This window comes from Moschus berezovskii, chromosome 3 (assembly GCF_049115385.1).
Source record: "Moschus berezovskii isolate FMDL1 chromosome 3, NW_MosBer_1.0, whole genome shotgun sequence".
NCBI lineage: Eukaryota > Metazoa > Chordata > Mammalia > Artiodactyla > Moschidae > Moschus > Moschus berezovskii.
The window spans coordinates 108,542,866-108,562,464 of NC_142462.1; the positions used below are offsets into that span (position 1 = coordinate 108,542,866).

Here is a 19,599-nt window from a genome sequence, read left to right on the forward strand (position 1 = left end):
ATTGTCACCGTGCTGATTTAACTTATATGCAGAGTACATCATGAGGAACGCTGGGCTGGAAGAAGCACAAGCTGGAATCAAGATTGCTGGGAGAAATATCAATAACCTCAGATATGCAGATGACACTACCCTTATGGCAGAAAGTGAAGAGGAACTCAAAAGCCTCTTGATGAAAGTGAAAGAGGAGAGTGAAAAGTTTGGCTTGAAGCTCAACATTCAGAAAACAAAGATCATGGCATCTGGTCCCATCACTTCATGGGAAATAGATGGAAAAACAGTGGAAACAGTGTCAGACTTTGTTTTTTTGGGCTCCAAAATCACTGCAGATGCTGATTGCAGCCATGAAATTAAAAGACGCTTGCTCCTTGGAAGGAAAGTTATGACCAACCTTGATAGTATATTAAAAAGCAGAGACATTACTTTGCCAACCAAGGTCCGTCTAGTCAAGGCTATGGTTTTTCCCGTGGTCATGTATGGATGTGAGAGTTGGACTGTGAAGAAGGCTGATTGCCGAAGAATCGATGATTTTGAACTGTGGTGTTGGAGAAGACTCTTGAGAGTCCCTTATACTGCAAGGAGATCCAACCAGTCCATTCTAAAGGAGATCAATCCTGGATGTTCATTGGAGGGACTGATGCTAAAGCTGAAACTGCAATACTTTGGCCACCTCATGCGACGAGTTGACTCACTGGAAAAGACTCTGATGCTGGGAAAGGTTGGGGGCGGGAGGAGAAGGGGACGACTGAGAATGAAATGGCTGGATGGCATCACCGACTCTGTGGACATGAGTTTGAGTGTACTCCGGGAGTTGGTGATGGATAGGGAGGCCTGGCGTGCTGTGATTCATGGGGTCGCGGAGAGTCGGACACGACTGAGCGACTGAACTGAACTGATGGTGGGTGGGGAGATGGCTAAGATTGTGTTGATGATTGTGCAAATCTGAATGTACTAAAACTATTGACTTACACACTTAAACAGATAAATTCTCTTGACATGAATTGTGTGGTGTGTGAACTATATCTTAATAAAACTGTCATTTAAAAATAAAGTAATACCTGATAAATAAAATATACTCAGTTGAAAAATAAAGAAGCCATACATAACCACATAGGCAGATGAGTGCCGCAAAGACTGTATGCTTTGGAGATTTTAATATATGTAAAAATTAAGGGTACCATTTATTATTACTCATGAGAGCCCAAGTATTTAAGAGTGCCTTACAAATAATTTAAACAAACACCAGTGCTTGTTGATAATGATAATTATCATTGGTGGTGGTGATGCTGATGTTTATGATGATGATGGTGACAAAAACAATTGCCATTGCCTCTCCACAATCTTTGGACTTCTAAAAATATCTACATTAGGTTTTTCCTGATGGGAGGCAGTTAAACAAAATGCCAGGTGCAGGCACACCATGATTCTGTAAAGAGAAAGATTGCATTTTTCTTAGGAATTAATGTCTCATATGTTTGTAGCCACAGGAAGCTTATCAAACACTGACGTCAGCTACTTTCCCATGAGAAGCTCAGAAATTTCATAATACCATAAATTACTTTCGCTTTCCTGCTTGCTTTAGACAAGTAGAGAACTTTTCATAAAGCTTAAAAATAAACATCTAACCCTCACCCTGCCATGGACACATTCTTAAGGCTTCTCTGATCAGAAATTATCTTGCCTCTAAAAATTCACCCTTATTCTTCTACTAACAATTGAAAAATCTTGGCCAATGCAAATAGCATCATGGATTATTCCTATTCAAAAATTGTCCGAGAATAACAGAGGAAAGACTGCAGCAAATAGGAACCGTTTTACGATATCAAAGCCCTTCTATTGTACCATTATGTGATTTCATTCTGTTCAAATAAGAATTTTTTTCATCTTCATACTTGTACAAAATTGGCTCCTCTGTGATCAAAAATACAAGCTATGTCTTTGGCTTCCTATGAAATCTGAAGGGGAATTCAGAAAAACTTCCTTGGCTACCTTGGCTAATCCTGGCCATCTAATAAAAATAAGCTAAGGGTTGATTCATTCTTCTTTCCAGATAGAGAATAATGAAAGGAGGAGGAAAAGAAAGGGGTGATATTCATTGGAAGCCTATAGCATTCTTGGTTTAGTAATGGACACTTTATATATTATCTCATTCACTCACTCACCAGTGAACTTTTACAGAGTATGATGTGTTCATGGAATTTACTAAATACTTGGGATAGAATTATGAGTAAGACCATTCCTTGCCATCAAGATGCTCATGCTCATATATATAGTATCATCTGTAAAACAAATTATTAATAGCAAGTGGGAAGCAGCTGTATAGCAAAGGGAGCTCAGCTTGATGCTCTGTGATGACCTAGAGGGGTGGGATGAGAGCTGGGTGGGAGGGAGGCTCAAGAGGAAGGGGATATATGTATACATATAGCTGACTTACATTGTTGCACAGAAGAAACTAACATAACACTGTAAGGCAATTATACTCCAATTTTTTTAATTGTAAAAAAATTAAAAAAAGCCCATGCTCATAAGATGACAGCCCACTGTGGCAATGCCTCCATAGCAGCATTAGCAAAATACTGCATAGGCACAGATGACTAAAAGCCCTTCAAAGCAGTTATTATTACCCTCATTTTAAAATAGTATCTGCTGTGCAGGCATGCTAAGTCGCTTAAGTCGTGTCCAACTCTTTGCGACCCTATGGACTATAGCCCACCAGACTCCTCTGTCCATGGAATTCTCCAGGCAAGGATACTGCAGGGGGTGGCTGCCATGCCCTTTTCTAGCGGATCTTCCCAATCCAGGGATTGAACCCACATCTCTTAGGTCTCCTGTATTGGCAGGTGAATTTCTTTACCACTAGCAAAAATAAGTAACTGATACCTAAGCTCATATATCTCTCTTACGACCACACAGCCTGTCTTTTCACAATTCCATGCCGCTTTTAAGGGAAAGACATTTCCAACCCAACTGAATACTGTAAAGCTTTGTTAGTAATCCAGTGAAACTGTTTGTTGCAGAATACCAAGACAATTTTTACTTTCACTGGATAATTGACTTTTTCTTGAATTATAAGAGCAATTTCCTTAGTCTCTTGCTTTATTTAGTCTGCTTGGTGGCTAAATTCCTAACATAGTATTCTGTTGATACATGTTGTCCCTCTTATCTACTAGTTTATACAAATATCTCTGTATATCCATATGCATAATCTCATAAGAATATGAAAAATGCATCCCACAAAAATCAAGAGATTCTCCCACAGACATAAAAATTTACACTGAAATACAAGCATACTATAAGCAAGTGTTATTTAAGATACACAGGCAAAAACTTGAAACAAACAGTTGAAACAAGTGAAGAGGAAACTTTGTGCAAGAACTTAAGGTACACGTAAGGCACTGCAGATAGATTTGGGAAGAGCGGTGGTGGAAAGTGAAGAGGAGACACTGGTTAGTGAGCAAGGGTCTGAATGCACCACGAGGTTTTACAGCATCTTAAGATGATAAGTAGTCCCTGTATTTGAACTGCTTTGGTATGGGCCACTTGCAAAAACATTCAATATTTCCCTTCTAAGATATAGTAAGCCAAAATATATATCTGGAAAGTTCACTAAGTCATTGGTAAATAATCCAGTGTTGACTTTTAATTTAGAAATAACTGGCCAAATTGATCCCAGCCTTCCCAACTGCGATTTTCCCCCTGCAGAGTACATTCATTTGTATTACCTTTTTGTTTTCTCTCATTGTTGGTCTTTCTTTTTATAATTTTATTTTCCTACTCTAATATATAGTAATATATGACTGGGAATATTAAATTTTCATAATTTTATATATTTTGAGCTCATAAATTCCCTTTAGTTGTCATCTTTCCAGATTGAGGCTTCATCTTTTTCTATTCACATGTTATTAAAATAATCTTTTTTTTGATGTGTAGCATACAGAAAAGCGCATAAATCATAACTAGAATGAGCAAAGTGATGTAGTCAGCACCCAGATCAAGTAACAGAACATGACGTAGCACCCCAGGACCCACTTCGTGCCCCCTTCAGTAATGCCTCCTCCCCTCCCCTCCTCCACTGCCCCAGGATAAGCATCATTTTGATTTCTGACACCTAGTGACAGTTTTGTTTGTTTTGTTTGTTTTTGTTGAATTTGGTAGTAATGTAATCCTATAGAATTTGGGGGAGGGGGGTGTCCAGTCTCTGCTATTTAAAATTATGTTTCCGAAGTTCATTACATGAGTGATAATTATATTATTCTAATTTGCAACACCATATTTTGTTGTTTGCCAACCACAGTTTATCCATGTTATTATGGATAGACACTGAGGTGATTTCCACTTTGTGGATGTTGTGAGTAGTGTTGGTATGAGCATTCTAGTTCGTGTTTTCTGATGAATATATGCATGGATCTTTGTCATCTAAATACAAAGGAGTAAGCTTTCTGGGTCACCAGTTAGACCAATATTCGGCTTTAGCAGATACTGCCAAATATTTTACCTCAGTGATTACTCCAGTTGACATTCCCACAGCAGTGCATGAGAGTTACAGGTGCTCATCAAAACTTTGACTTGTCAGTCTTTTCAATTTTAGCTATTCTAGTAGTATTAATTTGAATTAGAATTTTCTAATGATTAATGAAATTAAGCACTTTCCATATGTTTATTGCCATTTTAATATCCTCTTTTTGTGAAGTACCCATTAGAGTCTTTACTTATTTTTTATAGAGTCATTTTTTTATTGATTTGTGGGAATTCTTTGCATATTTAAATGCAACTCCTGTCAGATGTAAGTTTTGCTAACATACATTTTCTAAATCTGTGGTTTGCCTTTCACTCTCTTTATGGTTCTTAATTTTGATGCAGTACAGTTTATCAATTTTTTCTTTTATGGTTAATAATTTATATACCCTATTTACAAAATCTTTGCCTGTCCCAAGATCATGGAGGTATCTTCTTTTTTCTGAGAGCTTTAATGTGTAAGTTTTCACATTTAGATCTATAATGAATCTGGAATTGGAGGAGGGAGCGTATGATATATGATATTAAATAAAAGTCACGATTTTCTTTTCTTTTCTTTCATATGGGTATCCAGCTGAGGTGCTAGGTGATGTTACTTTCCTCCAGACTGAGTTACCTTATCTTCTTGTAGTTTGATAGAATTGGGAAAATTCCCTTTAATTGAATTTGAAATTCATCTGCCATTTCCTGTGATTCCATTGACTTCCAGTTTGCCCCTTCTCCACAAATGAACTCTCCAAAGGTCTGAGACTATATCCCAAGACCCTTTCCTCATTTTGTTTTTTGCTTGCCTTTTTTTAATCAAAGTATAATTTATATATAGTAAAAATTTACTCCTTTTAGTGTACAGTCCTGTAAGTTTTGACAAATACAGATAGTTGTGTAACTTCCACCACAATTAAGAAATAGATATATCAGCTCCAAAGTAGTTCTTCTTTCTTGTACTTTTGAGTTTTTCCTACTCAGCACCATAATAATGCAGAAAACTCTGCCATGCTTTTCAGAAACATTTTTTCTTATTCTCTTACTTACTCTTGTCCTTTCCATTCCAAGTCTTCAGTCCTAGAAAGAGCTTTGAAGTTGAACAAGTCTGGGATGCAATTTCAACTCTGATACATGTTAACTATGTGACAATGAATCTGAATCTGTATCCTTACTTTGAAATAAGATACTAAAACAACTATTTTCAGTTTTCTTTTGAAGGTTAATTAGATAACAAATATCAAGTACCTTGCACATAGTAGGTGTTCAATAGATTCTCCAAGATCTGTAAGATACATTCATCTTTTAGAAATAATGGAGAAGGGGTGGTGTAGGTGGTCCCTGAAAAGCAATTCTTTTCTCTGGGAACCTCCTTCGATGCTGAACTTGATTGAACTTGTTTTATTCCCAGCCATAACTAGGTCATTCATAGATACTGAGACATACACATTATATATTTTTTCCTTAAAAAACCATAGAATTATACGAAAACCCTCTGAATTGGAGAGATCTTTAAAAATCTATTCCAAATGCTTCATGTTACAGATGAAAGAATTGAGGGGCCAAGAGTACTTAAATAACTTGGTCAAGGTCAACTCACTCATTAGTATTTACTTAAGTGACCCAAATTCCCTGAGATCACATATTTCTTCTCTTCCAAAATACTCCTAGGTCCCATATTCAACTATAAATGTAAAACAGAGACAATTCACAAGAGACAATTATTAATGTTTTATTGTTACTGGCGCATTTTGACTAAAACCCATAGATCTATTTTTAAATATTTTATTTTAATTTCCATTCCCACAAATTATGTGACTTCCTGCCAACTAAGTCTGAAATAGCTTCTTACCATTCCTTTCCCATTCCAAGGATTATATCCTGTAGTGTTTCATTCTTTCATTATTAAGAAATAGTCTGCTTTATTCTCCAATGCACAAGACTGAAAGGAGCTCATGGAAACCCACAGAAGGCAGCTCTCTTCAAGTTTACCCAGTTAACAGAAGTGCAGGGGGACGTCTGTTGTCCTGGGCATCCGATGCTCAGGTAACCAAGTGCATCCCTGGCATGCTCCCCGATGGCTAGAGACAGATGACCAGCACCTCTGCCATCCTCATGCTTTCTGGCAAAGGTGGTACTCTGCCAATCTTTTTTTTTTTTGGTGAGTCCCATTTTGTTCAGCACATCTTTCAGCATTGTATATTCTGTTAATGGACAGATTAGCGTGAATCCCATATGTACTGAACAACTTGGAAGAGTTTCATGATCACAGAACACACAGTCATCTCATAAAGCCCCTACCTCCCACCAGGATTCTCAAAAGCTCTTCCAGAAACACTCTTCACATGAATAACTCCTTAAACTAGAAATATGTTTTCAGCCCAGGTATCTCCTCTTCAGAGAGACCATCTCTCACCATCCAGCGTTCAGTGGCCCTCTATCACATTAGGCTCTTTTATTTGCTCACTGTTGGAAATATGCGTGCTATCTGTACTCCACCAGAATATAACTTCCATGAGAACAGAGTCCTTGCTTCTCACTGTGTGTTCCATACTGGCTTAGAGAACTCACTCAGTCTGTAAATGAATATGGGCACGTATCCTTCTCATACACTGTCAGGCTGAGTCTGCCCTCAGATTTGAATACTGGCTTCATTACTTACTAGCTGGGTGAATTTAGGCCAATGTGTTAAACACAACAAATTTCTCAGGGCTTCTCCTATGTTAAGAACATGTATCTCATTAGGTTGTTATAATGATAAATGAGATATATGAAAGGAGCTTAGCACAGGGTCTGGCACTAAAAACCCTTAACACGTAATAGTTATCAGAATCTCCATAAGGAGAGCAGAGCGTATTACAAAAGTGTCATGGGGGATTTTTTAATATAAATATTAATGTTGAAATGAAAGGATCCTAACTCAACTCCACAAGGCAATATATAAATTAATGAAAACCCAGTTCTTCTTGTTGACTCCACGAAGTTATTCTTTTTTATAAAGGATCTCTAATTGAATCTTTTTGATAACTCCCTGTCATAATAAGTTATCATTTGAGATACTCCCCTTTATCTGACCCTTTGATATCCTTTTGGAAAATGGCATCTTTCTATGAATACTTGTGATAGGAATTTTAAAGGAGAAGCATAACCACTTTTTGCAAGTATGTACTGTCAATATTTTCCCATTTGTGTAACCTAGGAAGGTACTCGGAGAAGGCAATGGCAAGCCACCCCAGTAATCTTGCCTAGAAAATCGCATGGACAGAGGAGCCTGGTGGGCTGCAGTCCATGGGGTCGCTACTAGTCGGACACGACTGAGCGACTTCACTTTCACTTTTCACTTTCACACATTGGAGAAGGAAATGGCAACCCACTCCAGTGTTCTTGCCTGGAGAATCCCAGGGACGGCGGAGCCTGGTCAGCTGCCGTCTATGGGGTCACACAGAGTCAGATGCGACTGAAGTGACTGAGCAGCAGCAGCAGGAAGGTACTGGGTCCTGCTCCTCATGCTACTGAATGAATTTACCTAGAGGTTTCCTGAAAGTTTTAAGAAAATCACTCCCCTTAGAAGACTAGAAAACTGATTGAAAGGAGAGAAATTCCTCCTTTCTTTTTATTACACCTTGATTCTCCCATAGTGAATGCTTTCATATAAAATCCCAATTTCCCCACTTGCCTGAGCAGACAGTTCAATCAAAGGAGCAATAAATAGCAGCTGGCCATTTGCCACTGGCTGGGAAGGCGACTGGACGAAGGCAGCGGGGCTCGTTTGCCTCATGCAGACCAGCTTGCTCTTCCGGCCCCTCTTCCTTCATCTCGAGTCATTCCCTCCTTACCATGTCCGGTCTAGACTTAGCTTTGCCTGCAGAGAATTTCAGCAGCTGCCTCTGAGCCAAGTCAGTCCGTTTCTATATGTTGGGCACCAAATGAAAAGCTTAAGGATCCAGAGAATAATGGTTCACCCAGGCAAGTTTCTGAAGTTGCAAGGTAGCAGACAGTAGAAAATGGTCTTGGAACAGGAAATGAGAGCTTCGTCAACTTTCTGGCCCTTCCGTCCTCAATCTGAAAAGAAAAAGTATATGTGAAGACAAACTCTGTGTTTAGTCACTGTGCTATTCACCTTATGGTTTCTCTCAAAAGCCTTTCTATCTTTGTCTCACTAACAAGATGGCTCATTAACATATACATAGACACTACAGACCAAAAAAGAAACGTTTCCCCAGATCCCTGATTTCTTTATATTTTTCTTTACTCATTCCCAATTTTAAAAATAAAAATACTGAGGGAATTGGGACCAGGGAAAGGGAAACTAGGCAAATAAGTACTGACCCTACCAGAGGGTTTGGGAGAAGGTACTGAGGATTTTTTTTCCCAATAAGTTTAAATCTCTTGATTCATTCATTAGGCAAGTAACTCCCTGATTTCTTCTAGTCTTCTGTTCTTTCGATGAAGCCTGAGGGTCAAGAATGAGAGGCCTATGTGGAAAGGGTGGACTTCCCTGGTAGCTCAATGGTAAAGGATCCACCTGCCACTGCAGGAGACCTGGATTCAATCCCTGGGTGGGGAAGATCCCTGGAGAAGGAAATGGCAACCCACTCTAGTATTCTTGCCTGGGAAACCCTGGAGTGCTACAGTCCACAGGGTAGCCAAGAGTCAGACATGATTTAGCAATTAAACAATAGCAAGAGCAACATGTGGAGTGAGTACTGTAATCTGCATCAGCATCTGAATGTAAGGGACTTCTTGTAACGTGCAGATTTCTGGACACCTCTCTGGAATTTCCCGTGTCATATTTTCTTGAAAAAAGCTCTCCCAGAAAATTTTGATATGCAGCCAGTCTGAGAACCTCAATTCTAGGGGGACAGTGTACCATAAGTGCCATGAAGCCAGGTTCCATGGCTGTTTGTTCACTGGCAAATCTCAGATATGTTCCTGTCACATAGAGAGGAGCAGGACCTGGAGGGAAATCTCTCCCACCTGCACCCTACATGTGCATGGGCTCAATGATTTGGAAAAGAAGTCTGCGTCTTAATCTCAGTGTCTTGCAACCTGCCAGCACTTTAGACTCAAATATGCCTGGGGCCTAACCCCCCAAATCCTCGTTAGGTTGATCAAAGGAGGGTCCCTGGGTTGGGTCATTATTTCAGAGCTCCTTGAGTGATGGCAGTGTACAGCCAAGGCCAAGACCATCAACTAATGCTTAGGCCCTTGAAGCTGCCCTGAAGTTAGGAGGGTCAGGGATCATGCCTTCCCTACATTCTAGAGATGATGAAAGAAAGGCCAGGGAATAGATGCAGTAGGTCTGGATGTGGCAGCATGGGGACTAGGTACTCAATCCTTATTTGTTTTTAAATTTGCTCGTGGGATTTGTTCTCATCTAAACTCTATCCTCTCATGCTATGCCAGGGCTTCCCAGCTGGTGCTAAGGGTAGAGAACCCCACTGCCAATGCCAGAGACATAAGAGCCGCGGGTTCGATCACTGGGTCAGGAAGATACCCTGGAAGAGGGCATGGCAACCCACTCCGGTATTCTTGCCTGGAATATCCCATGGACAGAAGAGCCTGGAGGGCTACAGTCCATGGGATTGCAAGGAGTCGGACATGATGAAGCAACTTAACGTACATGTACTAGTGCTATCCTAATCATTTAGGCAGTGGTTCTTAATTTGAGGGGGAGGGGAAAAGGGAGCAGAGACTACTTTCAGAAATGAATGAAAGTTAATACACAAAATCTGGCCTACAGTTTTGAGGAGTTCATCACCCCCCTCTAACTCATAGGTTTTGTTCCCTCACTCAACAAAATTTCTTGATGCCCTGCTGCGTGCTGGCAGAAGCCTAGGAGCTGCAGGGAACTAGACTGTAAGCCAGGCTTGAGCAGCTTCTCCAGCTAGCAGATGTCTCACAGATTTTCTTGTCCCCCTTTTCTGCAGTTTTATAAGGAAGACCTCCAAAATGAGGCCCACAATAGAAGAAAAGGAATTTAAATGGGATTTGGAGCTCTTACCGCTTTCTGGCATTGTAACCTAGAAGGATAATTATATCTTTTATCACTCCAGCTAGATATTAGGCTGCTTAAGATCAATGCCCACATCTCCTGAATACTGAGCAAGGTACTGTAGATGTACGACAATAAAACAGTTGAAGTGTGCATTTTGGACAAATAGGAGGAGATGGTAGAGATTGAGGGAGGAGAGCTGGAGGCAGTCTGAGTGACTGCTCAGAAATAAAGAAATGGAATAAGAAATAACACTTGGCCCTGCTAAACAATTTACAAGCCCCTCAGGGTTCCCCATCCTTAGTTTGCAAACCAGCCTTCCTGAGATGGATACAAACCATTGATACCATGCTAGGCAGGTTTTTGTTTGGTTTGCATTTTACCTTTGAAATCTGAAATGAGAATCTAGGAATCTAAGATTGATTCCCAGCAGTGTGATTCCAAGCCAGTCCCTAAACTCCAAGAACTTCTAATTTCTTCCAATGCAAAAAAACCAAAGAATGGGGTAGGGGAAAGCAAGTTGTGTCCTTAAGGTCCATGTGGGCCCCATTATTCTACCAAAAAAGGCAAATGTTAAAACCCAGAGCTCCACTTTTCATACTCATACCCATAGCATCCTTGCTGCATCATGTTGGGGCAGGTTAGGGATGCAATGGTGATTTGCTGTTGCAGTTCATTATTTCTTTGATCTAATATTTAATATTTGTTGCTGTGTTTCAAGTACAAGAGAGTTACCTCTAGATTATCTACTAGTGCATTCTATCATTATTTGTAATCTTCTGGAGCCTTCTCTTTTACCAATTAACCAAGTTCCTAACCATCAATAGCAGAAGACTTTGGGCAAAGCAAAGGGTCCAAAAAGACTTTGAGAGTCTTAGGTTTAGAAGGTTTTGAAGGTGAACTTAGAAAAGGCAGTGTCCCTGACTATATTCTAATGCCTTTGGTCTTTGATTATTGGCATTGGTAGTGCTCCCTGCTTTGTACAAACCATCTCTCACCTCCATTATTTAGAAGAATTTAGGGACTGACTCTGTAATAATTGTATTAATTTTCTTTAAAATGCAACTATCAATTGCAAATGCAGTATCTATTTATATCTGTGCTTTATTTCCCTTTCATGGTCCTAACCAACATCAGTACCTGAGAAAGAAATTGTATCTTAAATATTTGGAATAGTTCTACATTAACCAAAATTCACTCCACTGTGTTTCTATCCTTTTATGCCAGGTAATCATTGAAAAGCTTGAAGATCATCCAGGCAAATTCATAGTGATTGGTAATCAACCAGAGGTTCACGAGCAGACATTTGACTGCTTACCTGTGAGTACAGTTTATGTGGTTTTGTTGGTGGGGAGGGCTCTGATCTTAGCAATTACATAGCCTTTCTGCCTGATTGTCTAAATTCTCACACCTAAAGATGCATTGTGAGAAACCAAGGGTTCTGCTATGCCCTTCATAGTTTATTTACCCAGTAATCTATCAAGTTTGAAAGAACTGTTTTCCTGTTTTGTAATCTGATTTTTTTTTTTTGCTTTATTTTTATTTTTTTCCCTGCATCTATAGTATATTAAGCAAAACCGTCCCCAATCAATAATGAAGTTCTCACTTCCCAAGAATGTTGCTGACTTGAGGGAATAGAGAGATGATGAGGCAGTCTTCAGGGTGAAGGAGCTCACCTTTGAACAAATAATGATTTCAGAAGGAAGTACTCTTCACTCTCAGCAAATCCTCCTCACCTGGAAGAACTTCTACCAGTAGACCTGGGGAGCAGAAAGAGGAGCTTTCAGAAGGTAGAGGATGGAGAAGCTAAAGGAAACTTCACTCATTCACAATTTTTCCAAGGCTGGCACTAGTAAGGAGAAGTGGTTTTCTGTGGCTGCCAGAGCAAAATACTGCAGACCGGGTGGCTTATGTAGCAGAGATTTATTTTCTCACAGTTACGAAGGCTGGAAGTTCAAGGTGAAGGAGTCGACAGGTTTGTTTTCTTCGAAGGCCTCTCTCCTTGACTTGCAGATGGCCCTCTTTTCCTGTGTCTTCACATAGCATCCCACTGCCAGCACATGTTTGGAGTGCTCTCTCTGTGTCCAACATTTCCTCTTCTTAGAAAGCCCACAGTCATATCGGACTAATGCATGCTCTAAAGATTTCATCTTAACTTAATTACCTCTTTAATGAACAGATCTCCAAATTTGTTTATATTCTGAGTTGTTTGGAGCTAAGATGTCAACATATGAATTTGTGGGAACACAGCTCAGTCTCTAATATCTGATCATTTTTCCCCTATATGCTGATGTTCAGTTTGTTGCATATGGACGGCTCTCTGAGTCTCCTCTCCTGAACTACCTTAGCATTTATATCACTCTTAGAATATTTGGTTTTCCTACAGTATGTTGCAGTCCTTTTTATACATCTCTCACTGCCCTGTTTCATTACACAATTTTTGAAGCTGAAAAGTGTGCCTTTTATATCTTTCATAGCACTAGAGGAGGCTTTGTAAATAGTGAGCATTCAATAGTACTTATTAAATGAATAAATGAATGGAGAGGTAAGATACAAGTCTCTGAACCTGTAATTTGCTTTAAGACTACCTCCAAATAATGATTATTAGTGGTGCTTTCTCCTTACTTGCTGCCTGTCTCCTGACTTCCAAAAAGTGGAAAGAAGTCAAAGCTGGAGAGAGAGTCTGAAAAATAATATATATGATTAACTGATGGCAGGAGACTTACCTCATTCCTCAAAGAGTAAATAACATGGACCTGCTCCAGATACTGAGAACACTCTTTTGGGAGCCAAGAGGGAAGGACAGTGAGTTTAGACTGAGATTTGCTGAGTTTAAGGGCCTGTGTGACATCCAAGGGTGTGTGTATAGAATACAAGGGCTATGCAAGTCTGAAGCCCAGGTAATAACTAGAGATAGAAATTTTCATAATCATAACCTACACATAGGAATTATGAGGCCACCCAGAAAGACTGCAGAGGGAGAGGAGCAGCGGTTTAACAATGCCACTAGAAATTGCATGTAGAAAGTTTTCCTGGTAAATAACAGGAGGAAGAAATCTAAATGGCATTTCTAATGTAAGAACATGTGTATTGGCAATTGTGGATGTCTATCTATTTCTCTCTTCACTTATTCCTTTGGTCCTATTTTATACCTTTTTCTGTCCTCTCCTTTAGGGCTTTGCCCCAAACCATTCCTGGGGACTTTCTCTACCCGACCTTGCTCCTCTCTAGCTAACTCCACCCAGGAGCATGTGTTTGACTCCCTACCTGCTTGCCCAGGGCTGTCATACATCAGCACTTCCCTTTAGGACAGTTTTCTCCGTCACAATCAGAGCTGATCAGACTGGATAGTAGGGGAGGTCCAGGATTAGACTACTCAATGTCCAAAGAGACAGAAGGCCAGGTGGCTGGGACCCCTCTGCCACGGAACATCATCTTGTCCAGACAGTCAGTAAAGGACTCAGATGAGGGGAATGTACTTTCTTTTGCACTGTACCCCTTCCATAGTCTCCCCACACTTCGTATGCCTTCAAGCAGGCTTTGGTGATATTTTCGTGTTTCATGTGCAGGACAGAATGGGGGCTAATGAAGCATGAACGGACCAGGCCTTGAGTCATGGTGGCCATAGCACACTTCTACTCTCTGGGTCTCACCATCAAAAGTGATCTCTAATTGGGCCATCTTCACCCCAGCCCTGAATTTCCCACTTTTTTCCTGCTTAGTGTGATACAAACAAAAGGAGGAAAACTATTCATTCACTTCTCTGTTATTCTCTGAAGTGTCACTTCTTTTCCTTGCTTCTCCGTGCCCACCCGCCTCCCCTTTCTCCATTGGTTCTGTTTCTCTAGCAGAAACCCATGATCTTTCTTTGGATTATCTGATTATTAGCAGGAGAGCCTGTCAGAGGTTTGTAAACTTCCTCCTTCTCTACATACCCACTTCCATTTCTTAAAAATAAACTCTGAGATACCAGATTTCTTCAAGTACCCCCCACTTCCTACTTTCCTCTTGGCATTCTTCAAGTTGCCAGGGAAAAAATGCCATTTTTCACTCACTGACCTAAAGTACTAATGGCACTTGGGTCAGTTGATTTTACATAAATTGCTATTTGTATAAAATGAGCAGGGAGAAATTCTGAAGTCAAGAGAAAACAGCTCTGCAATCCTTGAATGGCCTAGCTGGGGTATTCCAAATGAATGGTGGCCAGTGGCCAGCAGAGGTGCCTCCAGACTGCATTTCATTCCTTTCAGTCAGCTATAGGATATGGTGGCTCAGAGGTTAAAGCATCTGCCTCCAATGCGGGAGACCTGGGTTCGATGCCTGGGTCGGGAAGATCCCCTGGAGAAGGAAATGGTAACCCACTCCAGTATTCTTGCCTGGAGAATCCCATGGATGGAGAAGCCTGGTAGGCTACAGTCCACGGGGTCACAAAGAGCAGGACATGACTGAACGACGGAATGGAATGGATAGGATATGAAGAGAAAGATTCTTTTCCTATGAGCATGTATAAGAAGTGCTTTGAATTGTAAGCACCTAGCAGGGTTTGCCTTGTTTTAGAACAGCATAAATGGGAGTTTTTATAACCACTGTGGGCCAGTATTTTTAGAGTCAGTTGAAGCTCCATATGGTATGGAAAGAGAGGGTTTTTTTCCCTTTATCTTCTCTTGAGTTTTGCAGAACAAGCCTCTCTGGACACTCTTGACACAATATTCAGCCTCCTGTTTAGTTCAAGTGTGTTACAGCAGAATCTGAAGGGATCATTCTTGCACTAAAAGTCTTTTCTACAGATTTCTGGTAGTGGTTCTCAGGTCTTCCCAGTTCTTGAAACTTTCATGATAAGGAAGGTAACAGGACATTCCAGCATCACCATGTGCAGGTTTTGTAACTTTGGCTGAGTGATGGTGTTTCCTTGGCCATGGAATTGCACCTGACCTTAGGAGGCACCTGCATTAAGCACACATTCCTACCCAGATGGCTGTTGATGGAAAGAGGTTTTGTCAGGGTGGGCAAACCAAGATCAAGGCACAGATAGCAGGGAGAAAAACAAACAATGGTGCCAAGGAGTTCTTGCCTAGAACTCTTTTCCAGATTTCTGTTCCAAAACACATGAGTGAGTAGGCTGTAAAGAGAAAAAAAAAAATGATCCTGCTATTTAGCTTTTAAACAAAACTATCAGAAGTCTGAGGTTCCAACTGTGATGGGATTTGTACAGTTCAAGGACACAGACTCAACTACTTCCAAAGTTTGCTTTGGGATGTTCAACAAAACAAAGCTGCAAACATCTTCCACTAGTCCATGGAACGGTCCTCCAGTAGGGTTTAAGGCTCAATCTGAGGGGGGGTAAGACTGAGACGTTTTCCTTCCTACCAGTTTCTGCATCAGGTCCAACTTAATGCCAAATTAAATCTAGATTTTTTTTTAAATCAACTTTTACTGGAGGAAAAAGCAGAGCTGCATTCCCTGAAACAGATATTTTAAGGCCAAACTTATTACTTGGGTTTTTTTTTTCTCCTGCTTTTTTGCTAATTCAAAACAAAATGTCTATCATTCACTCTAACACCAGTCTTTAAGAGCTGGAGACAAATGGAGTCTGAATATTCACGCCAACATGGTATAAATGAGCTGTGATTTCAGGAGGCTGGCTGTTTCTCTGACAGGGGAAAAGAGAGGTTGACTAGTTTAATATCTTTGGCTGAAAACACTTTGTTAAAGAGGGATGGAGACAGCCAACATTAATATCAAGTCCTGTTATTTAATGACCAAGAACGACATACTGTGGAACGGGGCATCCTGAGTTTGGAGAGAAGTGTGTTTATCATATTCAGAGAATGCAGAGAGGGAGTGAATACAAACATATGTCAGGCCTAAAGGAAGGCGTTCTTCTAAAAGCATTTTCTTCAAGTTCTTCAAAAGATTCCTCCTGTAAGTATATTATACCCATGACTGTGAATCTGATTCCATCACAGACTCTCAAGATGTATAAACATGAAGACATTTGTTACCATGAGGGACTCTGGGGACCTATCTACTGCCTCCCCCAGCTTGCTGGCTAATGGATTAGAACTAAAAGATGCAGTTATAAGTCAGGGTTGGTGGGGGAGGCCTGTGACCACTATTAGCACCATCTGCCCTTTTCTTGCTCTTCAAACATACATATTCAGTCACTCATTAATTTATTCACTCTACAGTTATATACTGAATTGGAACTTCTCTAGCCAGTGATATATTAGGTCTGGGCTACATTAACAATTCTAGTGTTCCTTCATTCTTCCTATAAAATGGACTTTTTTTATTGAATGCAGTGGAAAATCTAGTGACTCCAATAATATACTCATTGACATAAATTGTGATTTCTGATTCTTTTATTTATTTTTTATTGGTCTTATCTTAACAAAGACTCATAATATTTTATATATCTCTGCTGTCTCATCTACCTATCATTCTTAATTATATGGTTTACAGGCAAAACACTGCAGAGTATTGGCTGTATCTCTAATTCTACTTTTCTGAAAATTGCTTTGAAGAATGATGCTTAATTGTCCCCTGCCTTATTTGCTTCCTAAATTCTGTTTTCAAGAAGAACTTTTTAGGGAAAGACATAACTATAGTATCAAAATAATTGAAAATTAAGAGCAAAGTAAGGGTTTGTGACTTTTTTATTGGAATGCTCAAAGAATCAAAGGTGACAGACCCAGAGTGATTCACTGTGAAACCAGTGGTGCTTAAGCCATAGAGCCCCTCATTTGAACAGATGTCTGTCACACCTCTGCCTAAGTTTTTACATTTAACATTGTATTTGCTTTCTTAAAGGACTCCCAAATAATTTTCAGGTCCCACAAAATCTGAGTCTGTCTTAAGACAGACACTAACAGATAATCTTAGATGATTTTGCTTCCTGTCTGAAATTAATTAAATGAAAAAGCAAAAAGAAATAGTCAAAGTATGTTTTATTTTTTAAAGACTTTAGGATGAATTCAGCTTATTTTCTAAAGTGAACCCCACTTAAATGAAATAATAAATTAGTTTACCAAAGCCCAAATGAACATCAACAAGATTCATTTTCATTTCATTAATAAACATCAAATATGGACTCCCCCTAACATCAAGCAAGCCAAATCCTTCCAACAGGAAACAAATTCTAGACAAGGTTGTTTGCAGCCGAGTATGGATCCTTCAGACAATTAAATGGTCTTTTCATCAGTGAGGTTTTTGCCATAAGCTACCTTGTATTACATCTTGTGAGAAGTAGCATAGTCTCACAAAGCACAGACTCTAAGGGCTAGGCTGCCTGGATGTAAATCCTGGCTCTAATATTTGCTAACTCTGTGACCTTGGGCAAATGACACACCTTCTCTAAGCCTTAGTCTTTCTATCTATAAAATGGACTCAATAAAGATTGTTATAAAGATTTAAACTGATACTTATAAAGTTCTTAGAACTGTACTGGGTACATAGCATATGCTATATAACCATTGACTAAATAAATAAACTCCTCCATCTAGAATATAGGGTGATAGATGAATTCACATAAGTTCACCCTTTAACTCCGCACAGTGCCTAGCCTGGCACATGAGAGCCATTAAGGAATGATTGTACATATTAAGGATTACCAACAAGCAACCTGAGGTCCACAATGACCTGAAAATGGGCTTCCTTTGCCCAGCATGGTTTTCTTGAAATTTTGATTTTGAATTTTTTTAGGGATGCATGCATTCTCCATTTCCCCACAAGCCGCCACTCCCCAAGTATTTAACTTTTTGGGTCCTTGAAAGCATTTGAGTTTGTCATTCCTGGTGTAAGTGAATGAACAGATAACACATGAGCACTCATGCAGTTAGCAACAGTTTTATGACTCATTGGGGTAGGCAGATGGGGCATTTCCACTTCAGATGAGCCATTTCCACTCCCTGAAGCCCTACCTGGGAGGGCTTAGATAAGCTAGGTAAGCCCTAGCTTACCCATTCCTATTTCTGTGTTAGAAGCCATAGAAAATCAGTAAGTTGAGTAAATACCTCATGAAGCAGTGCCTAATATCACAAGATCATTTTTGTCATGGACTAACTTAACCATGGCTATGTCAATCATGGTGAGCTAGGTTATGCTGGGGTTGGGGACCATTCAAAATCTTAGTGACATCAGCACAAAGGTTGCTCCCTCATGCTTTCTCTCTAACCCTGGACAGGCAGGGGTCTCTGGTCCACATCACTGCCATCCTTACTTGGGGACCCCAGGGCAGAGAGAAAAAATACTCTGAAGGATCTCATATCAACAAATAAATGGTCTGCCCCAGAAGTGACGGGATACTTCTGCTCACAACTCATTGGCCAGAACTAGTCACTTGACCCCAGCTGCCCACAAGGAAGCCAGAAAGTACAGTTCTATAAGGTGCCCAGAAAGCGCAAAGGGTACTAACGGCCAGAAGTGTGGAATTTTTGGAACTCGGATTTTTAGGCCAGAAGTTTTTCATTAAGTTCAGTTCAGCAACCATTCTCATGCATCTATAAAGGCAGAGCAAAACACCCAGCACTGCAAGGGGATATCAAAGGAGATGCAGTCCCTAACATTGAGCAGCTTCACATTTGCTCGAGAGAAAGAGAGGTTATAACACATTTGAATAACAAAGCTGTATAGTTCAGTTCAGTCAGTTCAGTTCAGTCGCTCAGTCGTGTCCGACCCTCCGCGACCCCATGAATCACAGCACGCCAGGCCTCCCTGTCCATCACCAACTCCCGGAGTTCACTCAAACTCATGTCCACAGAGTCGGTGATGCCATCCAGCCATCTCATTCTCGGTTGTCCCCTTCTCCCCCCGCCCCCAACCTTTCCCAGCATCAGACTCTTTTCCAGTGAGTCAACCCGTCGCATGAGGTGGCCAAAGTATTGCAGTTTCAGCTTTAGCATCAGTTCCTCCAATGAACACCCAGGATTGATCTCCTTTAGAATGGACTGGTTAGTATTGACCATCAAAAAGAACAGTGCTAACAATGCTACAGAGTTGAAAGACAGGATGCTTCTGGAGTCAAGAGAAGACTGAGCTACACTCTAGAAAAATATGTGGGATTTGCAGAAGGAATGGAGGGCACTGCAGGTGACAGAAGAGAGGAAACAGGG

General features: G+C 40.3%; 1 protein-coding gene across 4 annotated transcripts in view; it reads left to right on the forward strand.

Moving 5' to 3' along the window:
• The window catches only part of CALD1 (caldesmon 1), a 232,849-nt gene that overhangs the window by 93,016 nt on the left and 120,234 nt on the right, over positions 1 to 19,599 (forward strand). For 3 of the 4 annotated variants that reach the window (XM_055421299.2, XM_055421298.2, XM_055421297.2), the window contains one exon: positions 11,717 to 11,809. The exons of the other annotated variant lie outside the window; for it this stretch is intronic. The gene's annotated coding sequence lies outside the window, so the exon portion shown is untranslated. The remainder of the gene's footprint in view (positions 1 to 11,716; positions 11,810 to 19,599) is intronic. 4 annotated transcript variants of the gene reach the window in all.